The sequence below is a fragment of the Ixodes scapularis genome, unplaced genomic scaffold (assembly GCF_016920785.2).
Source record: "Ixodes scapularis isolate PalLabHiFi unplaced genomic scaffold, ASM1692078v2 PGA_scaffold41__6_contigs__length_2269736, whole genome shotgun sequence".
NCBI classification, from domain to species: Eukaryota; Metazoa; Arthropoda; class Arachnida; order Ixodida; family Ixodidae; genus Ixodes; species Ixodes scapularis.
This window is the reverse complement of record NW_024609870.1, coordinates 466,295-493,107: the sequence shown is the minus strand read 5'-3', so window position 1 is coordinate 493,107 and position 26,813 is coordinate 466,295. Positions and strand designations below refer to the sequence as shown.

Sequence of the window (26,813 nt, the reverse complement as noted above, 5' to 3'; positions counted from 1 at the left end):
TTCAACTGAAAGCAGTGTTTTACTGGAGCTGAGCTATGGTCTCTTTAAAAGTGGTCTTTGTTTTATTCGTCACAGACATTATTCGCCACATTAGTTTTTTTTTTATGCCTCTGTTCTGTAATATCGATTAGTTATAAACTAAAACTGCATTTTCCCTGATAAGCGCAGGCTTCCTCAGATGAAAGCGTAGGCTGGGGTCCTGACAAGTCATTCTTTTTTTAACTGGTCCGGGCACATCGTTTTTATTGAAGGTAAACTATGGTCTTCTCCAAGTGTCTGTTCCTTATTCATCACAGACATTATTCGCTGCACTAGATTTTTCTTCTCTTCTGAAATGTCAATTGGTTTTCAACTAAATCTGAATATTCCCCGGCAATTGTAGGTTTTCTGCACGTAAAGCGCAAGATGGAGCGTGGACAAGTTTTTTGTTGTTTTAATCGTCCAAGGCATGGAGTTTTACTGAAGGTGAGCTATGGTCCTGTTACAAGTGGTCCATGTTTTATTCGTCAGACATTCACTGCATCAGGTTTTGTCTTGCTCCTCTTGTGCAATATCAACTTAAACTCCATTTTTCCTGACAAGCGCAGGTTTCCTCAGACGAGAGCGTAAGCTGGGGTCCGGACAAGCTGTTATTTTTTTTTTTTAAACGGCCCGGGCACGTTGTTTTATTGAAGGTGAGCTATGTTCTTCTTTAAGTGTCTGTGCCTTATTCGTGACAGACATTATTCGCTGCACTAGATTTATCTTCTGAAATGTCAGTTGGTTTTCAACTAAATCTGCATTTTCCCTGGCAATCGCAGGTTTTCTGCACGTAAAGCGCAAGATGGAGCATGGACAAGTTTTTTTGTTTTTTTAATCGTCCAAGGCATGGAGTTTTACTGAAGGTGAGCTATGGTCCCATTATAAGTGGTCTGTGTTTTATTCATCACAGACATTATTAGCCGCATCAGGTTTTATCTCGCTCGTCTTCTGAAATATCAATTGGTTTTCAACTAAAACTGCATTTTCCTGTTAAGCGCAGGTTTCTTCAGATGAAAGCGTAGACTGGGGTCCGAACAAGGTGTTCTTCTTTTAACTGGCCCAGGCACATTGTTTTATTGAAGGTGAGCTATGGTCTCCTACCCGCCTTACTTGTCACAGACATTATTTGCTGCCCTAGATTTTTCTTCTCTTCTGAAATGTCAGTTGGTTTTCAACTAAATCTGCATTTTCCCTGGCAATAGACCCTTTCCGAAATTCAGTCTGGCTACTTTGATCACTATCATCATCTGTGGAACAGCATCTGTGCCATACCAATGGCGGTCTTCTAGTGACTGATAAAGGAAGACGTTGAAGATGATCCTAAGCGGATCTTGCGAGGCCTGTATTCGGGGGGTCAGTACGACGCGACATAGGAATGGAACACAAGAGCTACGTAAGCGTTTATTTCTAATAACTCAGATTCAGTCACTCTGTGGGCGGCATACAATCGGCTTTAAAGCACACTGGTGTAGGGAATTTTCTCGAGGCATCTGAGTGGGTTGGAGCTTAATTCTGAATGCAAGTTCTTGGTCACCATCGAACTGAACGTGATCGAGAAAGAACTCACACCGAACAATTCCTCGCGTGCCGTTGACTTGCGAAAGCGACGGTGCCGATACAAGTTCATTTCCGCCATTGATATGGCAAAACCTAAACTGCTTTACAAACCACCAGATGGCACTGAATTTCGGAAAGGGTCTATTGCAGGTTTTCTGCACGTAAAGCGCAAGATGGAGCGTAGACAAGTTATTGTTTCATTATTTGCCTGAGGCCCAAGGCACGGTGTTTTACTGGAAGTGAGCTGTGGTCTGTGTTCTATTTGTCACGGACACCTGTATCATATTTCATGCCTCTCTCCTGCAATGTCAATTGGTTTTCAACTAAAACTACATTTTCTGTGATAAGCGCAGGTCTCCTTGGAGGAAAAGACTAGGCGCCGAGATGTGCTGGCCTTCCTTTATGGTTCAGACCAGTTGTTTTCATCAAGGTGAGCTGGTCTCTCTTTGCAGATCGAGCAGGATTATTTGTATTGTGTGCATGTCAGGCTCACCTTGTTTTGTATTGTTTCGACAGCCTTGTGCTCAGCTTATGACTATATACATCTTTCTTTTGCATATGCAGGGAGCATTGAGATAGCCCTACACCTCGGAAGAAGTACCCATAAACGAATTTTAGATATAATAAAGAGCTATTACAATTTCCCTCGTTTTTTGTTGTTTAAATTAAGCTCGAAGAAAACAGCTACAAAGAGCTAAAGAAAAATAATTTACAAACAACCGACCAAACTATTTTGCATTTTCACTGCTGTCTCAATTCTGAACCCTTTCTCAAGGGTGTTTATGTTGTGAGAATTTGCTGCCGATATGATGCCTTAATATGATCCGGCCAGCTTGAGCTGCACTTTCGAAAACCTCCAGGTCGCTCTGGTCTGTTGCAACTCTAGAACAGCAAGAGCAAGCCCCTCCCACAGAGCCCGCCACTCTTTCAACATCAGCAGAGCGGAGGCTGGAGAGCAGGGGAGTGGGGAGGAGAAAACAACCAATCATGGTGCAATGGTGGTTTCCTTCTTTCCACTTACCTATTATTCTTGGCTTGCAACAGATTTTAGCAGCTCACAGCTGTGTCTGCAGGTGCATCATATGAGAAACACTAGCTAGTTGCTGTTTTGCTGCACCCTATCTCACCTATTTTGAAGTTAAAGTTTCTGTGCCAATTATTTTCTCTTCATTTTAGACAAAGCAGCAGAACTGCTCCAAAGTGCATAAATTTACTATTGCATTGCAATCCCCATAGTATATGGCTCACGTTTCCAGGTGCATCAATGACCCTGAAGTTATATTTCAGAATATCGTTGCACAGAAACTTGTGTAAGTGAAAAATATTGGACAGCAGAACATGAGCTACTTCAGTGCCTCAGCTAAAAAGAGATGTAGAAACAAATATTTTGTAAAAAAGAAATGATGAAATGCTTGGCAGCTCTATTAAGAGGGGTTGCCCATTAAAATGCTAATGTGCCCCATATTGTGAAAATATGTGAAAAAAAGATGTCGTCAATGCAACTGTACCCATTTTACCGAAGTGCAAGGTTGCTTGTTAAAATTATGTGCATGCATAATTTTAATGGGCATCCTTATACTTCGGAAGAATGAGTATTGTCATATTAACGACTTTTTTCACATTTTTTCAAAATATGGGGGCACGTTAGATTAATGTTATAATACCCATTTTTTCAGAGTATAAGGATGCTCATTAAAATGATGTGTACACATAAGTTTAACGAGCATCCTCGTATTTTGAAAAAATGGGTATTGTTGCATTAACGTCCCTTTTCACATATTTTCTGAATATGGGGGTGCGTTATTTTAATGAGCATCCCCTCTTAATAGAGCTGCCAAGCATTTTCTCGTTTTTTCTACGAAAGATTTTTTACAGTGCAAGTCACGCGGGGGAACAACCGCTTCCGTTTCACCCGCAGCAACGCGCATTAAAAGAACGCCTCAATTGGTCGAGAGCGAAGTGAATCTCACCCGAGCTTCCCTCCACCATAAAAACAACTCTCGAGCAGAGGAGTGCCACACGTGGAAGGGCATCGAGAAAGATGATAGGAAGGCGAACAGGGGCAATGAAAGAACCCTCGGGCAAGCAACGTATACAGGGAATAAAAGACAGTCCTCAAACGAGTTCGTTTCGTTTCAATCACGTCGCTCGGGGCGTTGCACTCGATTCAAGAGGCTCAATGGAGCCTCTCCTCGCTCGCTTCTCTTACGCCATCCTTTCTTCTTCTCGCGATTCCATTTAGGCGTAGCAAAAACCGGCAACGTCACTAGGAAATGTTCCTCTCCGCGAAAATGCCACTCTCCCGAACAGAGTCCGGCGCAGTCCGCAGGGGAAAAGCTGCAAAGAGATGACAACAGAGACAAGATTTGAAACTGCAGCGTTTCGTCCCTTTCTGTTTCCGACAAAAGAAAGACGGGACAAACCGAATCCACAAATTATATATATATATATATATATATATATATATATATATATATATATATATATATATTATATATATATATATATATATATATATATATATATATATATATATATATATATATATAGAGAGAGAGAGAGAGAGAGAGAGAGAGAGAGAGAGAGAGAGAGGCTTTGTTTTCGTTTCCTTCTTTCTGGACGATATGAAGGAAGCGAGCCTAGGGAAGAATGGGTAAATAAATGGGCTGACAGCGGCGCGCGTAACCGAGACAAAAGCCAGCGGCCACCGAGGGGGCCGAGGGCGAAAACGATCGGGCGGAGCGAGCCAACAAACAGACCGGAAGAAGACCGAGGAAAGCATCGGCTTTTCTTGCCGGGGGCATCTTTGGAGGAGCCCGAGGCATCCGAGGCTTGCCGCTCCCGTCTCGGACAGCCATCACCGATCCTTCCCGTTCGCGGACCCCCGTCTGTTTTAAGGCAGGACGCTATTTTGTGGACGGTCCCCGTCTTAATGCAGGATGTTTTTTGTGAGCGTCGGGAAAAGTTGTTACGAAATCACGATGACACGGCAGCACGACGATTACCCGGTTGATGCAAAAATGGGTTACGTGATCACGTGACGCCTTAAATGACGTCACACCACGTGAACCAGAGCCATATAACGTTCAAATGTCACTTAACGTTGTGACATAAGTGACGTTGTGGTTACGGAATCGGTGCCACACGACCACGTCACGCTGATGACGCTGTGTGACAACAGTCCACTAAATCTCTTGACGTAATATTGTACAGGGTTCTTTTCTTTTGGCCTTAAAGGATTATTATTTTTTGTTTAAAAAGAAGACGTCAGGGCTACACTAATGCGCTCTGTGTTGTATAACTCACCTGCGCAAACTGCAAAAATGATTTTTTTTTTTTTTTTTTTCATTTGCTACGGCTAAAAAGAGACCCACCCTATGTACCATTCCATAACAGGTCCTCGGTCCGCAATCCGCGCCCTTTATAGACCATTTCATCCTCCCCCGCATGGGCGCTGCCATCTTGGAATCACGTGACGCGGCAGCCATTAGGTTGCTTCAACTTGCTGCTCCGCTCTCCCCTCCGCGCCTTGGCGGATGCGTTGCATTCGTGTTTTTCGTCGCGTTTCACCGCGCTTTCTTGCCTTACTTCGGAAACTGTAGTCCGATACGTCTACTCGACGACTAAAGGCCGGTTCTCACATGCAGCGAAGCGCTGATGTAGCGCTCCTCACGTGCCGTCAGCTACTTATCGTCTGCCATGAGCAACAGTTTTGACGGTGCGATACAAAGCTGGTGAACGCTCCCGTCAGCACGCGCTTAGCGCGAGGTAAGCGCTATGCTTGTAGCGCTCCGCTGCATGTGTGAACAGGCCTTTAGACATAACAAGGGTTAAAAGGTCCTTATGACAGCGGAACATTCTCAGTAAGAAGCGCGTATATTTATATCGCCCATCTAGGATCGGAAGGCGTCAAGCATGGTCAGTGCAAGGAGACTATCTGTATTTCCTGAAAGTATCGTTCTTTGTATTCATAATATATTGAAAATAGTTTCTTCTGATTATTTGAGGAAACTCGCGGAGGAGATAGACAACGAACGTTTAGCTTGTATTTTATCTGAGGCTAGAAGTAATAGCACGTCAACATCAGGCGATTTGTTTGTTCATAACATCAGACCTACATGTGTATGAGGTTCTCAATATTTTTTGCTACGTACACATTCGGTTGATCGGTTACTTATGAAGTTTAAGAAATTGTATACCATGGCTCGCTCCCATTTCGACAGTCATTTAAGTGATTTATTGATTATAATCAGATAACCAGTGCGATCCACTTAGTTTATTTTAACACAAAGGTTGGGACTTTCCGCGTAAGAAACTGCCACACACAACCTAACAGTAGCGAGCTTTAGAATAGCGTACACAAATAAATAACGTCGTTTATATTTGCAAATCTAAAACGCGGTTTGGGTTCCGCGCATGCGCTATAATGACGACGCTTTTTTTTTATGTATGCTGTTTCAACTTTTGTCAGTATCTGAAATCCGCAATATGTAACGTTGGAAAAACAATCTGCATAATAAATTACTTGAGTCCAGGATTGTCAATGGCGAATAGATTTACTTTTGGTGGCTGGCGTCGCCGAAATTTACAAAGCGAATATGTTCAAACAAATAAATGTTTGTTTACACAGGTCCGTGAAGTGGTGCCTAGCGCTAGGATTCAGCCAAACTTTCCGAGGTATTTCTCCTCTTGCGCCCTTTAATTTTATATGGCAAATGTTACGGAAGGCAAATGCTAGGTTTAATTTGACGGGCCTGTCACTTATATCATATCTTGAGTAAGCGAATGTTCATATAAAAATAATTTATTTTCTAGGGCCAATATCGCGAAATGCTGCTTATGAATACTTTAGCAGGATTGATAATTTAAGAAATTTCCTACTGGGCCTGTCAAAACATGCTCGAGTACTGAATAATAATAATAAAAAAGAGGTCGAGACGATACTACTTGTTTATATCAATTATCTGCCTCATTACACGATACGTTTTTAGTCTGAGAATTTCACTAAAGGTTGGGTGTCCACGAAAACCAAACAGTGTGTAGTTAGCTCGCGAGTTCATCTGTTATGGCCGATTCAGAACATTGCTAATCAAGCAAGCTGTTGATATGCTTCTTTACATTCACGTGTTAGTTTCTTCATTAGTTCGTTTTTCTGGAAATTGGTGTCATCGGGTACGGCGGTAGATGATGGTAATCTCTCCTGTACATCAGTCAGGCGTTTCACAACCGACCATAATCAAAGGAGTTGGTAAAAGAAAAAAGCCCACAATTTAGGCTGAAATACACCTCGTAGTCCTCAAAGTGGTTCAATACCGCTGTGTCATTGGTTGTGTGCTACAAGGAAAATATTCGTATCACAAAATTAAGCAAAAACAACGTAAAACAGCAACATAGCCGAGTTCACGTTGAAACCGAAACCAACCAAATTGAAGCAACCTAATGGCGCCGAGTGCGTCAGCGCCCTCTATCCACCGGTGAGGCAACTACTAAAATGAAAAGGTCTATAGGCAGGATCAAAGCAATTTTGTTGTTCTTCCGTTTTCTTTTTTTTTTTTTTTTTTTTTTTACGTTTGGATTAGACAGACGCTGGCGATGGCGAAGAGAAACCATGAACGACGGAAAAGTGATCGTCTACTCCGAGCGATTCCAAGCGCAGAACGAGCGGAATCGGGAACCTGAAAGACGACGTATCAGAGACAAGTCGTTGGGAAAACAATAGGGGCCAGAATAAAAACAGGTCGGAAAAGTGGGGAAAACCGACAAACAAAACAGAGAGGAGTGACTAAAGCAGACGCGCAACGAAGCGGGAGGAACGATTGAGAGAGAAGGGGAAGAGACAGACGGGCAACGAGGCGGGGAGGCAATCGCCGAAACGCAACCTTGGGGAATCGAGAGGCCGGAAAACGGGGCAGAAAGATCGGGAGGCCGATGGAAACTGAGCTGCTCCCGGGATCGGAACGGGGGCGGATACGAGGCTCCAAATTGCTTCGACACATTCTAGACACGTGTGAACTCAGTAAAAGTCCGACCGTGGTGGACGACCAATCCTGCAGAAAAACGCAGGATAGCGGCGGCACGTTTCACTGCGCCTGGAACTAGATTTCGGGGAGCGCGCAATAACGTTATAACGAGGCAACACGAGACTCGGAGCAGTCAGGAGAGGTTTTCGGAGGGAGCCCGTCCATAGACCCCGAGACCTCTGCTTGAAAAGAAAGCAACCAAAACTCTTTCTGAAAAAAACAAAACAAAAAACTTTACTATACGAGGCGACATAGCGCGCCACGGCGCTGAAAGGACGACCTATTCGTAACTGGACCTCTTCGTTCGTCAGTATGTTACGTCATCTGACAGTGAAAACATTAATACATCCCAAGAGTCCCCGAGAATCAAGACCAAGAAGCGCGTTTTACCCGGCCCGAAGCAGGACGTCGAATGATGACCCCACGAAAACGCGGATCGGAGCATTCCAGGTTTTCTGGCAGGATGATTGCTGCCTGCAAAGTCCGCCGACGTCGTCAGAGAGTGCAACAGAAGCCAAACAGCAGCACTAAACTTTGCTGCCTTCGCCGAAGCTTGCTGCCAGCTCGACCGACGCGCGTCGCGTTTCTACGCAACCCTGAAAGCGTTTCGATGTCAGCCTCCTCCTCCTCTTCTTCTTCTTCTTCTTTTCTTTTTTTTTTTTTGGGGGGGGGGGGGGGGGGGGGGAGATCCGCGGTGGAAATTTCGGAACAGTGACCGCGGCTCGCGGCTGCCTTATCTTTTTCGAGAGCTCCGTTTTTGAAACCCAGCAAGATTGCTAACAATTTCGACCTTTTGCGGTTTTGGCTCTTCGAAATTTTTTTGAGTCTACGTGTAATGTTTGTCCCCTCTCGCATCGCAGTGATGGAAGCGGCGTTTGACCCTTTGTGGCAGGTTCTGTAGCGGGCGAAGCATTGGTTCGGAATAGCTACCGACGCTTTTCGTGCAGATGCTAACATCTGGTAGCACATCACTTGCGAATGAAAAACCGATTACATCTCTAAATGAGTTCATTTATGATAGAGATCGAGGGTTTCTCTTTGATACTCGAGCACATTACTTATTACCATATGTGATAAGAATACACAGGGCGTCAAAGGAACACAGTCTTCTTAAACAAGTCCATAGCCAGAGTAAATTTCATTTACAATGAATATTAAAAAAAAAAAAAAGATTGAAAACTGAATCGTAGCGCGACACTCCATTGATATAAATCCTCTCTACCCTCTTCATTTTACACTCGGTAGTTTGTTTATAATTTCTGTTAAATGGCAGCAAGAACCAGCATATCCGGTAACGCGTCTACCAATAAAAATGCGCCCCATAAGTTTAATGAACCTACCAATATAATACTCTAATAACATAAACTGCAAAAGCAACCACCCGAATATATTATAAAAGCCTACACTTGCACTTTAAAGGTGACACTGCTATTTAGCGGCGCAGGAACCAGCGTGACGTCAAAGTTCGCTGTTTTTTTCGATCGAAAACTGCACGAAAACTATAGTGACTGACGTACTTATTCAAATATATATATGGACCCGTGTTTTCTTCTCTTTCTCTGACGGTATATATATATATATATATTTTTTTTTTATATATAAGATATCTGACAATTAGGGCAAAGAAGGTCGACCTTTAATAATCCGAACGCAATTTGCGTGCCCATCGCGCAAAGCCAGACGCTCCCCCCCAGGTTAGCCGCTGCTCCCAGCACTCCGGTGCAAGGCAGTGAAGCTCGATGCCCGCACGCTGGTGAGAGATGGTGCCGGTTGACGCGAGCGACTGAAAATGCCGCGGTAGACACGGAACGAAGGCATGTGGAAGACGACAAAATAATCGAGCGATCTTATCAGGAGTACAAGACCATGGTTCCGTTTTATTTCAGTAGCCGCAATCGGCAATCCTATTATTTTGCAAAAGTTTTCACGGGGCTCTTGATTCCTGACATCGACGACATCGTCTGGAAATGTAGAGGATGTCGGCGATCAACCAGCCGGGGCGGTTGATGGCCAGCATCAACGGCTCTGGCCGGTTGATTCGCAGCATCAAAGGGCGACATCGTGGCATTCGTCATCTCCTTGTACCTGTTCTTTGATCGGCTAAATCAATCAACTGCAGAGAATGTCCCGCGACTTGCGATTTCGTACAATTTGTACAACGTTTTCTTTCCTTCTACTTCTCTAAATATTATCCTCGACCGATAATAAAATATCAATTCTTTCGCTTTAAAGACCGACGACCAGGTCGCGGTTTCCACTTTTCCCTCTTCCTCCTCTCCCCCCTTCAACCCTGCCCACCGTTGCCTGTTTCCTCCTCTCCCATGGTGAGGAGGACCTTCTGCCTCGAAGAATCTCGAGTCTGGTGGTCGGCCTTCTCGGCGCAAGTGTGGCGCGATGGACCTTTCTGGAAAGTGGCGCGCGCCCTCAAGCGCAGCGCGTGAGGCATTATGGGACAGGGAGGGCCACTAATCTGTTGTCCCCTGCTACAGCCTTTCTGCCTCCGAGAACCACGTTTCCTGCGTTCGCGTTGGGTCCCCGTGTACGGCAGACGGTAATCTTCGCAGAGCCCAGCGCTGCGCTGCGTTGCCCAAATGAGGTGGGAAACCCTCAATTGCCGCATGTCTGTGCACTGCCCTTTTTGGGGATGGGCCATAGTTCTGGATGCGCCACCGTTCTTAACTGAATGGACCATCGCGTGTGGGCACCGCGCCAAAAGAGCGAGGTATCACTCACGCATCCAACGCGTTTTTTTTATTATTTTTTTTTTATTATTATTATTTTGACACGGAAATACACTAATCCCACTAAACGTTCGACGCACGCGTGAAGCCGCGATAGCTTTAGTTCACAGAAGGCAGAGGGCACGACAGGGCTCGTGCCATCTCGTGCTCCAGATGCACAGAGCTCCAGAGGGTGCAGAAAGACTAAAGTTTCTTCGATGTATTGCGGCAGCGGTGGCGTAGTCAAACTGACCGGTGAGATCGGTCTATTAGCTGAGCTAGTTGGTCCATTTTATTTCCCTTCGCCAATAAAAAAAGAAAAAGAAAACGCAGCTCGTTTTAGCAACGTTCGACGAGTGTTAGCTCCCCTGGAGGCACAAATGGATTACGAATGGTGCTGCAGTTCGGTCGGTAGAATGCGCCACCTAACATGCAAAAGCTGGACTATGCTGCACTTGGATAAGCGGCGCGACACCCCCACAGTTCCCACAATATCCCGGAGCGCTTACTGGTGGCGCTGACGTTCCCAGAGATGTCCATTCTTAGCAAAATGGGTATCTGGGTCGTATCTTGGCCGACGGCTACGAGCGACGGCCCTCGCTTGTAGCCGTTAGCCGCGCGGTTGGACGGGCATCGGGTTCCCCCCTGAGCACCGGTCCACGGACGTAAATGTACGTAATGTCGTTCCGAACACAACAGCCTCCACGCCTGCCTCACAACGACTTGCACTGGCCAGACAGCGCCCCAATGCTCCCTCCCGTACAAAGAACACGAAAACGGAGGCCACTTCCTGCCAGCGCACCTGTCCCTCCCAGAGGCCACCCTGGAAACGGCACCTGCGCCGGATATGCCGGCGCTGTTTGGGGGAGTTCTTCTTTCGTACTGCCTCTCGATGCCGGTCGGGAGACTCCATCTTCATGCGCACTGCGACAAAGAGCGCAACTGCGCTCCCGTTTACGTGGGTGGATTGTTGGGCGACTTGGTGACTCATAATGGTTAAAAAGCGCTACGGGTCAATGGACACAAGGGAAGACACAGACACAGACACAGCGCTGCGTCTTGCATTCTGTCCGTTGTCCTGTTGCGCTTTTTAACCATTATGACTCCGTTTTACCTTTGCTTGGAGCACAGCGAAGGCTATTCGCCTCGGGATGGAACCGCGTCGCTACCTCGCGGCCGGTTCGGAAGCGCTCGTGGGAGCCATGCAAGCGCAATAATGTGTTCGGTGCGATGACAGCACTTCTCCGCAAATAGGAACCGCACTCTCAGTACATAAGGGTGCATTCTTACACCCTTTGTCCCATATAACACACCCCAAAACTTCAGTTCGACGCACAGTGCACTCACATCGATCTCACGGTACTAACTTTCACGAGGGGCTTGATAGCCGTGTGGTACAACTTATTAAAACAGCTAATGTACGTGTCACTCACTACAAGAAAAAAAATCGCGGTTTCTTTGGTCCTACTGGAGAACCTCAGTGGTTTTTTTTTTTTTTTCTGTGGTCTTTGATACGTACTTTAGCTATTTAAAAAGTTATATCGCGCCGTTATCAAGCCCCTCGTAAAATTTGGGGCCGTCCGTTCGACCATCGTGCGCTGTACGTAGAACTGAAGATTTGGTGAGCATTCCATGGGACAAAAAAGTGCAAAATAGCACCTTTCATGTTTTTTTTTTTTTTTTTTTTTTAGAGTGCGCCCGCGCTCACCGGGTTGCCAAATCGTGTCCTTCCGCCAAGGCAACGAGTGTGGGAGAAGACTCACCTGCAAAGACAAAAGAGGAGACAAGGTTAACCGAGGTACACGCGAATAACACTCGGCGCTTAAAATTCTCCTTTGGCAGGCTTTTCCGTACGCCGGTTAAAGCAAACAAAACAAAACGCCCGCGTATCTCAAGCTCAGCAAGTTTTACAAAATCTGCACACGGCACCAAAATGGTGGCGCGCAATAAACACGCCGTCCTCCGCTTCTAAGCTGCAAGGGATTTCCAAAAGTGGGCGCCCATTACCCGAGTCGGCCGCCGTTTGGCCCCGCACTATTGGACGCGAGGGCCGCGTCAACGTTCGGCGTCCACTCGGCTCGGTTCGGATCCAATCACGCCCTTGGTGCCCAACAAATCTGCCAATGCTGCTCGAAGGGGCTTCGTTTTTCCGCCGCCTCCCGCTCATGTTTTCCGCGGCATCATCAAAAAGTACTCGACGACTTCGCGAGCTTACGCGAGGCAGCGCGCCCTTCCGCACTCGATTACGTCTTTGTCTTAAAAGGAAAAGAAATTCGCAATATCCATATCTCGTTTCGGCCCAAGGCCCGGGATCGATAAGGGCCGGCCCCGGAAGCGGAGAGGCTCGGAATTACGAACCGGGAGGAAAACACGGACCATAGAAGGTAATGAGCTCGGCGGGGGACAATTTCCGTTTTTGTTTTTCGACGGCTCTCCGAGAAGAGAACAACTCAGAAGAGAGCCAACGGCTCAACGATGGATACAGCGCGTCCGACCAGCCGAGCCCCCGAGGCAAGGGACAGGACAAGGAGGTCGCTGGTGCTGCGGCGAAGAAAGAGCGCTTTTGTTCCCGACAAATCCTCCAAGAAACCGAAATGACAAGCGAGCCCCGAGGTGAATATGATGAGACGAGTGCTTAATACACAGTTTCGAGCGCGCATTGCAAAAGCGCGGCACTGCGATGCTCGCGCGAAATATTCATGAGGCCACAACGAGGAGCTGCATGCAACGTGAGCGAAGGCCCCAGAAGACGGCGCTCCTCGAGCGAAGCCGGCTTGCACCCTGACGGCGGCCATTTTGGAAGGGGCAGGAGCCACGACAGACGCCGCGCAGTTGGATTTCACCCGGATGACAAGAATATCCGACGCAACTGAACGCAACGCGATGGATGGATGGATGTTAATGGCTATGCCCATTGTAACGGGCGGTAGCTTGCGCCACCTAGCCTAAGGCGAGTACACCGGGCGCGGAAGTGTTGCCCGGACCGATGTGCCCGTCATTCTTTACTCGATCCAATCCCCCCTCCTTTCCCTGCCTCCCTCGCAATCAAAGATGTTGCTTGCAGTCCATACGAGAAAAGCTGTTGCTTGCAGTCAATATTTAGGTTCTCGGTGTCAAGAGGTCCAAAAATACTGCTCAAAACGGACTAAACGCAAGTTGTAGCGGTTTTGTCTATACTTCAAACGTATATGTCCAGAAGCCATAGATTTAAAATACCAGAGGTAGTTAAACGGCCAGATGAGGTTGGTAAAACAACCCTTCATTTCGCTTTAACCCGACTCTGGAAAGCACAATCCAGTGTGACGAGCACGTTACACATTTTCGTGCAGCCATGTGAAAGTATCTTGAAACGTGGCAATTCTTTTTTTTCCTGCTTTGGTAGTTCTATAGAAATATTTACTCCAAAATGGTGACATGAGAAGATGAATTAATTGTAATTAAAACCCGTTTTGTTTGCCTTCATCTCATGAGTGATTTGTTTTCATAACCCTTTGCAGGCATAGTGCCAAGGCTTGGGACATAGGAAACTGGAGGTAGCCGAGTCGTCAACGAAGATAGGACTTGGGCTGATTCAGAAACCACGCCCACTACGGTGCAAGTGGCCCGGGCAGCACCAGGACGACTGACTGAATAAACAGCTATGGCGTTTCAAAACTGAGGTGGTGCCCTTGAAGCATGTGCAAGCTGTTTAGGTAATTAAAAAAAAAAATGTGTTAGACATCGAAAATATATAACACCTGTATGAGTTGACCGGCATTACAGCAGGACACACTGAACTGGGATCATACCAAGACACACCAGAATATCAGACCTGCGTCTGAATTCCCGCTCTGGCGATATGGAGGACGAAGAGCGGCGTGGCACGTGCAGTGCGGCGGGAAAACGAAGAAGACGAGGATGAAAACGAAGGGGTCAAGCGGTTCGTGGAAGGCGGGCCAGTCGGAGAACGAGCTTGTAGCAGAAGGAACGAGATTGGAGCACGACATCATGGCGGAGCAGCGCGACAGCCAGGCTACAGTCAGCTGGAATAGGGGTAGTGGAAAAATCGGCGGTTTCCGGCTGAGGCGCTTCGTGTAGAATCTACCAGGTAGACCTGGCGCTCGATTCAAGAGCACTTCTGCCAGCGAAATTTGCGCCAAGCGTGTCTGTTTTCTATCTTAGCGGTTCCTTAGTGTGGCCTACGTATTTTTTAAGGGTCTTGCGACGTCTACGAATTAATGTTTGAAGCTTACTTGGGCAGTGCAGTGACTGCATCCCGGCGCGTAGCGGCGAGCATCAAACTCCTTTCTCTTCGTTTTCATTGCCTAGCGACAAGCCACGAACCTACGAATAATAACAATGCCAAGCACTCGACATTCACGAAAACAAATCGCGAAAACGATCATACACATGACAGAAACCATCCGAGAAGGTACGCGACGCCAAATGCCATGTCGTCTGGATCTCGAGAACAGCGCCACTCGCGGCCGTCTACGCTTTTGGCTTCACACGGCCGATGGGGCGCCGCCGACGCTTTTTTCCTACCCCTATATTCTACTTCATTGTAGCCAGGCGACACAGGGACCGTTTGGCAAGGGGCGAACGGGACTCTGGACGGCAGCAGAAGGCAGAGCAGCGCGACAGCCAGACCGCGCAGCGACCAGGACCACGAAACGAAGACAGCCTCTGCCCATCAGCTTGGCCTAAAGCTGCCAAACACACTGAGTACCAAAACCTCTTGTGATGGTAGCGCTTCCCCGTGTGATCCCGTCGGGGGCGAACGAAACTCGACCTGATCGGACGGTAATGACGAGCGACCCACAGCGTACACGGCGAAAACACCCTGACCCGGTCACGCCAGGACACACCAGACTAGCGCCTGAATTTCCGCTCTGGCGTACGCATAGAAAACACCAGACCCGGTTACGCCAGGACACAACAGCACATCAGGGGGGCTTTGTTGCACGTTTTGGACTCCCAGGAGACTAGGGAGAAGGAAGTGACGTCAACAACGCTCTTTGAATGGTAATTGGTGAAGTCGCTGATGACGCGCTGCGTGGTGCTGCTAAGATACGTACATTCACACCTACGTCGCTTCCTTCTCCCTAGTCTCCTGGGAGTCCAAAACGTGCAACATAGCCCCCCAGAACCCGCGTCTGAGTTTCCGTTCTGATGTAAACACAAAAAAACACGAGCTCCGGTCTGGTGGATTTTTAACTGGGCTGTTTTAGCCCATTTGTTTCTTTTCTTTGTGACACCGGTGGGTGTTTAGTGTTGTGTTTCGGTGAAAACTGCAAGACTACGGCCAAGTTACAGGCACTTTTGGCTGGCCGTGCGAGCGGGGTGCCAGTGTCACCAAGATGGAAAGAGATAAATATGGGCGTGAGGTGAGCCTAATTATTTCCGGGTTGGATCGTCCGTTGGAGGCTTGTCAAACGTGGCAGGCCAGGCTCTCGAGGCGTTCGGGGAAGGGGGCGACCACGAATCGAGCCTCAATTTCCTGCCGTGCGAGGTCCGTCATCGGGCGGCCGCCTCGCGGTCGCAAACATCCGCCCGCCGCGGCGTCGGCCTCCCAGCCCCGGACGCCGAGATCCCGCGGCTCGCATGCCTCGTTGGGCCGACGCGGAGATAGCGAGAGGCCCGCGGGGAGAGTCAGCCCGGCAGAAAATGGGGCCCGCCGCTTGGGTGTGCCAGTCGACGCCTGTCCCAGCAGAGTATCGACCCCCGCATCAGCAGCAGAGTGACGCAGCGCCCCACTCGGCGGTTTCGAAATGGGCCGCCAGTCGGAGCCACGGGCTCAGGCCGGGGACACGGTCGCTGAATGCGCCGGTCCTGCACTCGGGTGTCGGGGAGCCGCCGAGACACCCGGCCACGCGCCGACAATGGCGAAAAATCGGACATGGAACATGCCGCTGCAAAATGCCCACGTTCGCGAGCTCGGAGCTGCAAGCTTTCGGGCCAGGTACAAGTCGAAGGAAGTGTTTCGAATGACTGCTGCAAAAACCACGTGCAAAGCTGTCTTTCTTTATATCCTACGGAATACACTAAATTAACTATTATATTAATCTTTTTCTTTTTTTCCTTTTTGTTAATGTAGCCACTGCATACAATGCGAGCGAGTGTTTTTTGTTTTGTTTTTCTGGATTAAATCAAATTGACAATGTTCTACCGTTGTTCTTCGCCAATGTTTTGTCTTCTGTTCCTTCATATATTTTTCCATTGCCGGATGATGCAATGTACCAGGGTGACTGGGCCTCGTCAGGCAGAGTGGATCTGGCTTCTGCCCTCTCTCCCAATACCTAGGTGACGAAAATAAAGAAACAAAGGGAAAAAAAAAAGAGAGCTCAATGATCGATGCCGGGTGGTAGCCGTACTGTCCGGTCAAATTGCCGCACTACAGCGAAGATATGAGACGTTAATTGGGGCAGACTAAAGCTAATTCAACCTTATCTGAAGGCTTACAAGTCTCGACCCGACCACACGAAGACGGTGAAGGTAACATCGCAGAATTCGTGGGCTCGTGCTCGTTCGGAAGCGATCCTCTGCTGCCATGACGGAAGCCGCTTAATACGGCACCCGTTCTGTTTTCTTCAGTGTGGACTTTTAGCGAACCGTTTCCGTGTTCCGCGTGCCGCACTACCGGAGCCTTGCAAGCATGCTTTTAAGCGCACGACCGGGCCCTATCGTCAGTGCGGGGCGCGCGCTTAAAAGCGTGCTTCGAAGGTTTGGAGCGCCGCCGAAATGCAACTTGTTCCCGAGTAGGCACATTTGCACGCACAACTAAAGCTTCATCATCTGCCTCCTCGAAGCGAGCAACTTCTCCGTGAATTTACCACATATGTTTCCACTTGAGTGCGAAGAGTCGCAGCTCACGTGCGCTTCGTGAAGCTCAATCGGGCAAAAGGAGACGTGGGACTCGCGGCCGAAATTTGAACGTGCGCTGTCGGGGAACCAACCCAGGGCTTTGAAGGTCGCTCACGGGCGGCAGGCGAAGGACAATCGGCCTTACGCGCATTTCAGCCAACCACTGTATTTCGATGAGCCCTTTGCCGCAGGAACGAGGAAGCGAAGTTGGGGAGAAAAAGGCGACGTTTTACATCCTTTTACGTTATATTTTCCGGTTTTAAACGTATTACAATATAAAGTTAATACACATTCAGGTTAAAATGAAATTTGTGCCTCTGGCATGCCCAATAGTTTCACTGCAATTAGTATGCATCTTCAACCGTGTTTTACGGGTTTAAACCAAAAGCGAACAAAACATTCTGTAATATTAAGGGTATAGTTTTTTCAACGCTGATTTACAATCTGAAGTCGAACAAATTATAATTATTCGCAATAATAAAAAAAAAATCTATAATAAGAGACACGGCCTGAGGGGAGGTCCGCTTCGTTGATTCGGATTTTCTTCGTAATTAGTTGGCTTTTTGGTTACCTTTTCTTTTCTCTATCATCCATTTCTTAGCCTTTTTTTTTTCTTTTATTCTCTGCGGATTTTTGCATTGAGTCATATCTTCAGGCAGTTCGATAAAAAGTTTAGGTACGAAGTATCTTCCTACTGCCTTTCCATATTCCGTTTTTATAAACGGCTCTACATATATTTTCTGTTTCTATTATATGTTTATCGCGTAAAAATGTTTAGTTATGTCATACATCAATTGATCACTAAAGCACAAGACTCCGGAATCTTTCTGCCTATACTTATTTTCTTCGCTGTTATGCGCCACCTTTCTAAATATTTTTCGGTTGCCTTCTATACATTTACATCAACACCACCTACCCGTGACATAGAGGCAATTGCAGTTTACCCAAGTAAACGCAAACTATATTGATATTCCGATTTGTTTGTTCATTTTATTTTTGACCCAATTGTCAATGGGGTAAGACAAAAGGCGAATACCTGACTGGGTCCCAACCCCTCATTCGGGAGCGACGAAATGTTCCCCGTCTCCGGCGCAGATCGTCTCCCAAGAACTCTAGAGAGACGCACGGCACGTGTTCGAGAGCCTGGCCAGCAAACTGACCGCGCTCAAAAAAAAAAAAAAAAAACGCATAAGAAAAGAAAGGCTCGCCTCGGAATAGAGCTTTCCGACTTCCCCGCGGGAAGCGACGAAAAGCGCGCGAAATCTACTGCGCTCCTTTCATTTTTTCCTTGGGGCGCGCTGACGTCAGCGAGGTTCAACAATCGGCCGCCGTCCCAAGATAGCTGCGGCGCTGGCGCTGCGTCAACAACTCGAGTCGCGTATCAAGCGTCCGGGCTCCCGGGGTCAAGGGCGTGGACCCGCTATACTGACGGCAAGCAAAGGAACGGGCTTGCGGCCAGAACCTACAGCAAACGACTGGTAGGCGATGCATTCTTTCTTTTCAAGCGGGGCTCGAAAGCCACGCATCGTTGCAGGAAGAATCGACATTGCTCCGGAAAATCTATATTTCGTGTTGCCAACCCAGCAAATAGCTCGACAGACTGGTGCTATACCAATTTAATTCGGTTGATTATCAAACGTCCCGCACCCGGTGCCTACTCCGCACCTTGCAGTACGCCCGTCAAAAATCCTCATACACATCTCAGCTTGATGTTTAACCTACTCCGGTATGAATAAAATGCGTCACGTTTATTGATAACGCACCATCTAGAAAAACAAATCTTTGTAGTGGAGAGTGGCAGCGCTTAAAACTTCAAACATGCTTAGTCAGCGGACTACTTACAAGTTTCACAGCCTATGGGAGGCGCTCTGATCAACGTGGCTGTCACCTGGCTGATCGTCGCAGAGTACAAGGTTGGGTCTGCGACGCGTGAGCAATCCTAATTTTGTGAAATACGAGCGATATAAGATCATAGTTCCCCCGTCAAGATATCGAGTCATTTCGAAGCCATCCAGGGGCCAGGGAGCGCGATTCTCGCACCGCGGTACCATCCACAGCTCAATGTGCCAATGGACGAAATTCAGTCGTTATTCAGTGTCGATACCCGTTGTGTAGATTTCGCCAGCATTACGCAGAAGCGATACACGACCGCATGCCGGTACAATGCTCATCCAGATGGAAACGGGTATGGCACCTGTGCCGAAGTAATGGCGGCCTTTTGAGGCTGATGAGGGAACAAGTTCAAGATACTACCAAGCGGAGGATAGGTCAAGTCTGTACGTTCGAGACGTCAGTATAAAATGAGGCACCAATGAGATACAACATCTCTGTAAGCGTTTATATTGCGGAGTGTAATCCAATCAATCTCCCGGTACAAGTTTGGCTCTGAAGACTTTTGATCGCGGAAATCGAATCAGGGGGCGTATGAATCGCCGCTTTGTACTGGTCAGTTCTTCCCAACGTTACTAAAACCCTCAGTTGGGAAACTGACCCTTGCAACCTGCGCCCGTCCACAGAGACCGAGCTAAATACGATAACAGCGCCGCCCTTTAGCGACGAGTTGAAACATGAAAGTCGATTTATATGGCTACTGCAAGATGGACCTGCGAGATGGCGCCACCGGCCCTTGCCCGACTCGACGTGCAGCCGTGCAGTTCCCGGAGTGGACGCAGCGGGAGAAATGGCGGCGTTGCGATCGCCATTAGCTCGGTTCTCGGGTACGGACCGGAGCCACTTTTTCAAAGCAGGCTCTATGGCAGTTTCCCAACTGAGTGGTTCTAGCAACGTTAATTCTTACGTTTACACCATCGAAGCCGAAACAAAGAAATGATTACGGGACCAACCAAGGTCCAATTCTCATCTGCCTTGGCGTGCAAAAGTGGCGGTGCCCGATGAAACGGTTTCCTGACCGCCATCAGTTTCTCGACAGCGAAACTGCTTTCCGAGCCACCAAATGGCACTGAATTTTTAAAAAAAAGTTCTATTGCGCAGGCGCTAACGCTGACCGTGGAAGAGCTCATCCTCCTGCGAGCGAACACAAAGGTTCGGGCAGCGAAACAGAAGGTCGCGCTCTGCCTAATGGTTTTTTTTTCTTTTTTCCTACTATTCAATTTTTTATTATTTTTTCATTTTGCTGTATAGACAGTTTTTTTACGTGACAAGTACTTTGCCTTCAGCTGCAGTCAAAATATTTTTGTTTCGATTTCTAAAACCAAATATGTTCTTAATAGCAGCAGTGACTTTAATTTTATTTCATTTTTCTTTTCTCCTTTTTCACTCCCACCTTGTCTTTCTCGAGATGCTCTATTAAATTTGACAGTTGTAAGTAAGCGCTCTGTCCTGTCCCCTTCTTCTCTTCTTATACCCCTGTTACACGGGCACGGTTAACTCAACTTAACTGCTGTTTCGCGGCACCACAGATACCGCACTATACTCTCTGACAGCTATATCAGAAGAAGTGAAGAGCGCGCGCGCACTGCTTCTATAGATGCTCAAAATGCTCAAGTGCACGTTCGCCCATAGCTTTGACTGCATAGCCGTAGAATGTTGTCGGCAAGTATTGTGCGCTATCTGTGGCTTAGCGTAACTGCAGTTAAGTGTGCCCGTGTAACAAGGGTATTAGTCCTTTGCGCTTTTAAACCACCGTCTAAACAGAAATGACACTTGTACGTTTTCACCTCTGCGCATTCACCGAGTGGGCTAAAGCGCACACCCAGCTCGACGCCCGTGGAGCGAAAGCTCGCGCTGCAGAACCCGGGGATCCTGGGCTCGAGCCCCACCCTGCCCGTTTCGATCTGGATGAGCATCGTACCGGCGTCCGGTCGTGTATCACTACTGCGTGGTGCACGTTAAAGACCCCAGGTTAGAAGTCGTACTTCACTGGCTAAATTGCTCATCCACAGCGCGTGACTCCTCGCAACTTTAATGGCTGACCAACTACACGCTGTATAAGCACTAAACGTCCAATTTGACTTTGATTTGTCTCTGTGCCAGGCCGCATTGCGCAGCCACCCGTTTGCTTGTTGGAGTGTTTCCGGGTGGTCTACGCGACGTTTGCAAGCAGCCGAGCTTCAAAGACTCTGCGCCGGAGCCAGTCTGCCAACCATGAACACGGCGGAACTCTGCAAACCAGAAGCCGCAGCACGACTCGCTTGTCGCCCATTCAGAAACCGGAGGAGGCCGCTGACAGAAACAGCGATCGAAGCCCTGTCCTGTGTCCCCGACGGTCGTCTGCTACTGAAATTGGGGTGAATGTATGTTTATACAGCCTGAACTTAGTCCACATCAAAGGGCGACTTGTCTCTCAGCTGTAGATAAGAAATTTAGCCAGCGCAGTACAACCGCTAGCCTGGCGTCTCTAACGTGCATCACGCAGTATAGTGATACACGACCGCACGCCGGTACGGTGGTCATCCAGATAGAAACGGGCAGGGCTGGGGACTGAACTTATGCGCGGCGAGAAGCCTAGGGGCGCTGCTGTTCTCCCCACTATATAGGTAGCGGACATGTGACCCACGCGGTTATGTTGCAATTTTCATACTGCATAGAAGCTTGGCACTGCACGTGCTCGCCAGGAAGTTGAAGTACCTCAGTCTGGGTAGTGAAAAAATTCCACCAGAAGGCGATACCCAAACTTCTCGCTGCGCTAGACCTTTTTCGCATAAACCCAGCGCACCACTGGGGAGTTTTAGTAGATCGTTTTCAAAGGTCCGCTACCGCTACGGTCGCGCGCTTCAGAGCATGGATCGAAGTAGCAACGCGAGCTCCCGCAACAAATAGCGTGACCCGAAAGCACGATCTACTAAAACTCTCTATTGACGTACCCTCAACCAGGAGCATTTTTGGATTGCCCGCCGACACAGGATGTGCAACCGCCGAGAGTACGGGCGAAAAGGCTTAAAAACGGAAGCTGTGCGTGAGTAAGTTCCGAGTGCTTCTTTTTACCGCGTTACAATTTCCAAGATCTACGACAGTATGGCCATCACTGCGTCGCCTTCGGGTGCACATATAATTTTAATAAGCATGAGAACAATCGCGGAAAGTGTGTGAGGAGCACAAGAGCCTGCAGTGTGGCTGCAATGCTATTTCCACATTTTCTCCGAGGATCATTATTTATGAAGTCAGTCGATTGAGAGCGTGTATCGCAAGGGCTTTGTATCAGACTCACCGTACGCTTACGACTACTTCGCCCACGGCAAGAGGCCCGATTCCTACCGGGTGCAGGTGCTCAGATTAGATTATTACTGCAAGGTATGCTTTGCTTCAAGGATCGTGAAGGGTTTGAAAACGTCGACGTGCCACCACTCAAGATGCAGCTATTAAAGGCCGAGAGCTAGCTTACCTGCATAGATTGCAGTAAATTGCTCATATTTACCTTCGTTGTGGAAACTCAATCAAAACACTCCACTGTCTTCGTCCTCGTTCTTTCGAGGGGGCAAGGAGATGGCCTGCCTTTAGCCAGCTGGATTCAACTGGAGACGTTCCAGTCAAGTTATTGTAGCCTATCATGGCCAAGCCTAGCCAAGTTCCCCCCATACCCACACCGTTGCCTACCGAGATAGCTGTGCTGCCAGACCCAACGGCATTCTTTTTCTTTCTTTCTTCTTTTTTTTTTTAAGTTTCATGCCGCTAGACGGCGTCGTCGGCACCGCAATTCTTAAGATGGCGGCGCCCTTAAAAAAAAAGGTCTATAATCTGCAGCGCAGACGAAGGCATGGGCACGAGCGCGTGGCTTTGGAGAGTGCCTCGTACGCACGAGTTCTCGTAGAGACAAAAGCCTTCTGTTGAGCTAGGCTCACGAGCCTTTGTCTTTACTGCAGCCCACTACTGCAGCCATTTGTGAGATGGAGTCTAGGATCCCTGGGTTCTGCCGCGCGAGCTTTCGCTAGCCCACTCCGCCACCACTCGGCCACCTGCTTCGCAACAAAGAACACGCTAGGCGTGTTCAGAGCTAACATTGGATCTCTCGGGGCACCGGCGCACACCGCGACTAAGTGTTGCACAACTTTGGCATCCTCGAATGCGTTTCGCCCGCTCGAAACGGAAGCGCTCCCAGTCATTTTTCTTTGGCTTTTCAAAGTACAAAAACGTTTTAAGTACGTTAAAAAAAAATGAAAGCCGTTTACAACTCCCCGTAACGCCGAATTAGAGCGCAGCTCTTGAGGAGGAGGAGGGAAGGGTACTGGGGGTGGGTGGGTCAAGTGACCTCGGGGGCGGGAGTCGGGGGGTCACGTGACGATGCCGATGACGTCATCAGCGACGTCACTGATGACGTCACTAGTGACGATCACGATGCGGATACCAATTACGTCATCCGTGACGTCACTGATGACGTCATCAGTGATGATGATGACAATGCGGATACCGGTGACGTCATCAGTGACGCCACTGATGACGTCATCAGTGATGATGACGATGATGATGCGGCTGCCGGTGACGTCATCAGTGACGTCACTGATGACGTCATCACTGATGATGCCGATGACAATCCGGATGTCGGTGACGTCATCAGCGACGTCACTGATGACGTCAACGGGGGGTCACGTGACCTCAGGGGGATCCCCAGGTCACATGACCCCGGGGGGGGGGGTCACGTGACCTCAGGGGGGATCCCCAGGTCACATGACCCCGGGGGGGGGGGGGGGGGGGTCACGTGACCTGGGTAACTATCGCGACCCTCGTGAGGGTAACCCTAGTAACCCTTGTGAGGGCAACTCTCGTGACCCTCGTGAGGGTAACTCTCGTGACCCTCGTGAAGGCAACTCTCGTAACCCTCGTGAGGGTAACTCTCGTGACCCTCGTGAGGGTAACTCTCATAACCCTCGTGAGGGTAACTCTGATAACCCTCGTGACCCTCGTGAAGGTAACCCTTTTGAGGGTAACTAACCCTTGTAACCCTCGTTAGGGTTACGAGGGTTAGTAACTCTCGTAGCCCTCGTGATCCTTGTGAGGGTAACCCTCGTTAGATTAACCCTCGTGATCCTCACGAGGGTTACGAGGGTTACTGGCGGTTACGCCGACGGCGACGCCGCTCAAGTCGGGAACGGGCGCCTAAGAGCTGCGCTCTAAAAAAGCGAAAAGAAAAAAAAAAGAAAAAAAAAGGGGGGGGGGGGGGAAGAACCTCGAAGCGAGGAACAAGCGACAGGGACGGAAGCTAAATGGAAGGTGCTTCAAAGTGCATCTACCTATATACACCCAACTGGGAAAATGAAGGTCGACAACGCCCCCCTCAGCCGCCTCCTTTCCGGTTCTTCTTTCAGCCGTCATATGTCGCAGTTGTACGTCAGATTCCTACTCCCATCCTCCTTCGGTTTAGGAGTAACTCCACCCGAGAAACAAAAACACACGAGAAGAGCAACGAAAAAGAAGACCCCCTCCGCCGCAAAAGAAACGCTTTTCAGCAGCCTGCCTCCAAGTAGGGTGTCTGAGGACAAATAGGCCAGGCACTCACATAGCCAGTCGGTCGTTCATTCGTTCCTTATTTATTATTATATTCGGACTCGAACATTTTCTGTGTACATATTTTCTTTTTCTTTGTGACTTCCCTGGTTACTCAATTTCTAGATCTTTTACACACGTGGGGCAAAGCACTAATCTCTTCGTAGCAGTTTTTCTCGTTATCGCTAAGGGCCTTAGAAAGGCTTCAAAGCCGCTTCAGACGCGGAAATTTCTCCCAGCAACTTGACATCGCAACACCAGCAACACGGCCCCCGCCCGCGTTCACACGCAGCAACCGAATTGCTACAATTTGCCATTACCATAATTAAATTTTAATTTTCTTGCACTATTTAGACACACATTAAACGTTCAATGCATTAGCATTAGTGCCCCGGCACATAGGCTGACCTTGGACTGGTTGGAGCTCCCGTATTCAAAATTCGCAACCTCGCCGCAGGATGGCGCCACAGCCCCGCTCGGGCGGAAAAGCGGAATCTATTATAGTATTTGCTAATATGTTGCTTTTTGGACATAGCCAAAGCGTAGATTGCGTACCACATTCGTTGCTAATCGGGAGGCTGCAACAAATCGATATACCGGAACCCTGGGTGTAACTTGTCCAGCGTATCTATGATGGAAACCACGTTACGGCAACATTCGACAGGGCCACATCTGGCGATGTTCCGATGCGCAGGGGACTACGTCAGGGCCGCCCGTTATCCCCCGTTCTGTATATGCTAGAGACATCCTGCATGGAGAAGGGGAGCCACTGGAGAAAACAGGGATTTGGTTTCACTACATTTAACCACGGGGACGTGGTTAAATGGCGGCTCCCCGGGCTTGGTTTTGCCGATGATCTTGTGTTGATTGATTGCCGAGAATATGGCAGACATGAAGGTACTGTTGACTACCTGCGAAGCAGAACCGGCTCAGCTTCGACTGTATTTCAATGCCAGTAAGTCAGCCGTGGTGCCGTTTCTTTGGACGGGGCGAGGGCCTTGAACCCTTTACCATCCAGAATAATGCACTTCCCCTTAGTACCCGATACAGATACCTTGATGTCACAATGACTTGTTTCGAAGATTATCTAGCTGAACACCATGAAAACCCGAACGCATCCCCAGTAAGAAAGCGGAACATGCTGCATCGAAAAAGCGTTTGGAGGTGCGACTGGTATGTAATAACCCGAGAACTTGGGAAAGCGGTCGCTCTACCAGGACTGACTTTCGGCAATGGTGCTACTTGCACACCTAGCGAGATTCGGGGATACATTGAAAGACGACAAAGAAAGATTGGACGCCAGCCACTAGGATGCCACAGCAGGGTTGCCAATCAACTTCATTTTATTTATTTTCACCTTGAGGGCCCGGTGAGGGCATTACATAAGGGGGGGGGGGGGGGGGGGGGCGGACACATACATGTTATACAAATCAAGACTTGTTCAAGATCTCGAACGGTCCTCTTTCGAGGCACGTGAAGCCAGCAGCGATCTTGAATATGATGCCCCACTTCGACATATGAAGGGAGACTACTGAGCGAGGAGGATTTTCGTATATCTTCATCTCAAAAAAACGTGCACACAACGTGGAGGCGTCGAATCATTCGACTTGGGAAGAAGTACGGTGCCTTCTCAAGGACCGACGAGTCAGCTACAAAGAAAGACTGGGTTGCCAAGGTTAGAGGGCAGATAAAGACAGTCGAGGCGGACCGCTAGAGGACTGATATGCAAACTCAAGTATGCACCTTTACGCGTCTTAGAAGACCGACATCGCCCTATCCACTGGTGTGGAAATACGTTGGGAAGTCCGACTTCTCGCCGAGGACCGCGGTGGTGCCTTGCGTACCCGTCTGTACAGAAACACCAACATAACGGACTCGATGTGCAGTACATGTGGGGATGCGAACGAAACATTTGCTTCTCGAGTGCCCAGCACTGGAACCAGCAGCAGACGTCCGTACACGCATCGAGTAAGCCCTTGAATTTGCAGAAGAAACCTAATCTGTGGCGTGTCTGTTGTACAGACGCTCGCTGTAAAAAGCAAGCGCCGCATAAATACATACACACCTGCACTCGGCGTCGACTATTCCGTGCTACATTGCCAAGGCTAGCCTAGCATCCGCAGTGCTCCAACTCTGTCCAAGCACATAACTCCGAAGGGCGTGTTATCTGTCTCTACACCGAGATAAAAGAGCCCGCCGATAAAAAATATTTGCA

At 48.5% G+C, this 26,813-nt stretch overlaps 1 protein-coding gene and 1 long non-coding RNA gene across 2 annotated transcripts in view; one reads left to right on the top strand and one right to left on the bottom strand.

Moving 5' to 3' along the window:
* The window catches only part of LOC8043049 (muscleblind-like protein 1), a 246,785-nt gene that overhangs the window by 95,748 nt on the left and 124,224 nt on the right, over window positions 1-26,813 (bottom strand). The window lies entirely within an intron of this gene.
* On the top strand, window positions 137-1,768 carry LOC115316341. Its single transcript, XR_006078169.1, has 6 exons — window positions 137-251; window positions 383-465; window positions 588-674; window positions 801-884; window positions 1,022-1,103; window positions 1,729-1,768. It is a non-coding gene; the product is annotated as an uncharacterized LOC115316341 (long non-coding RNA).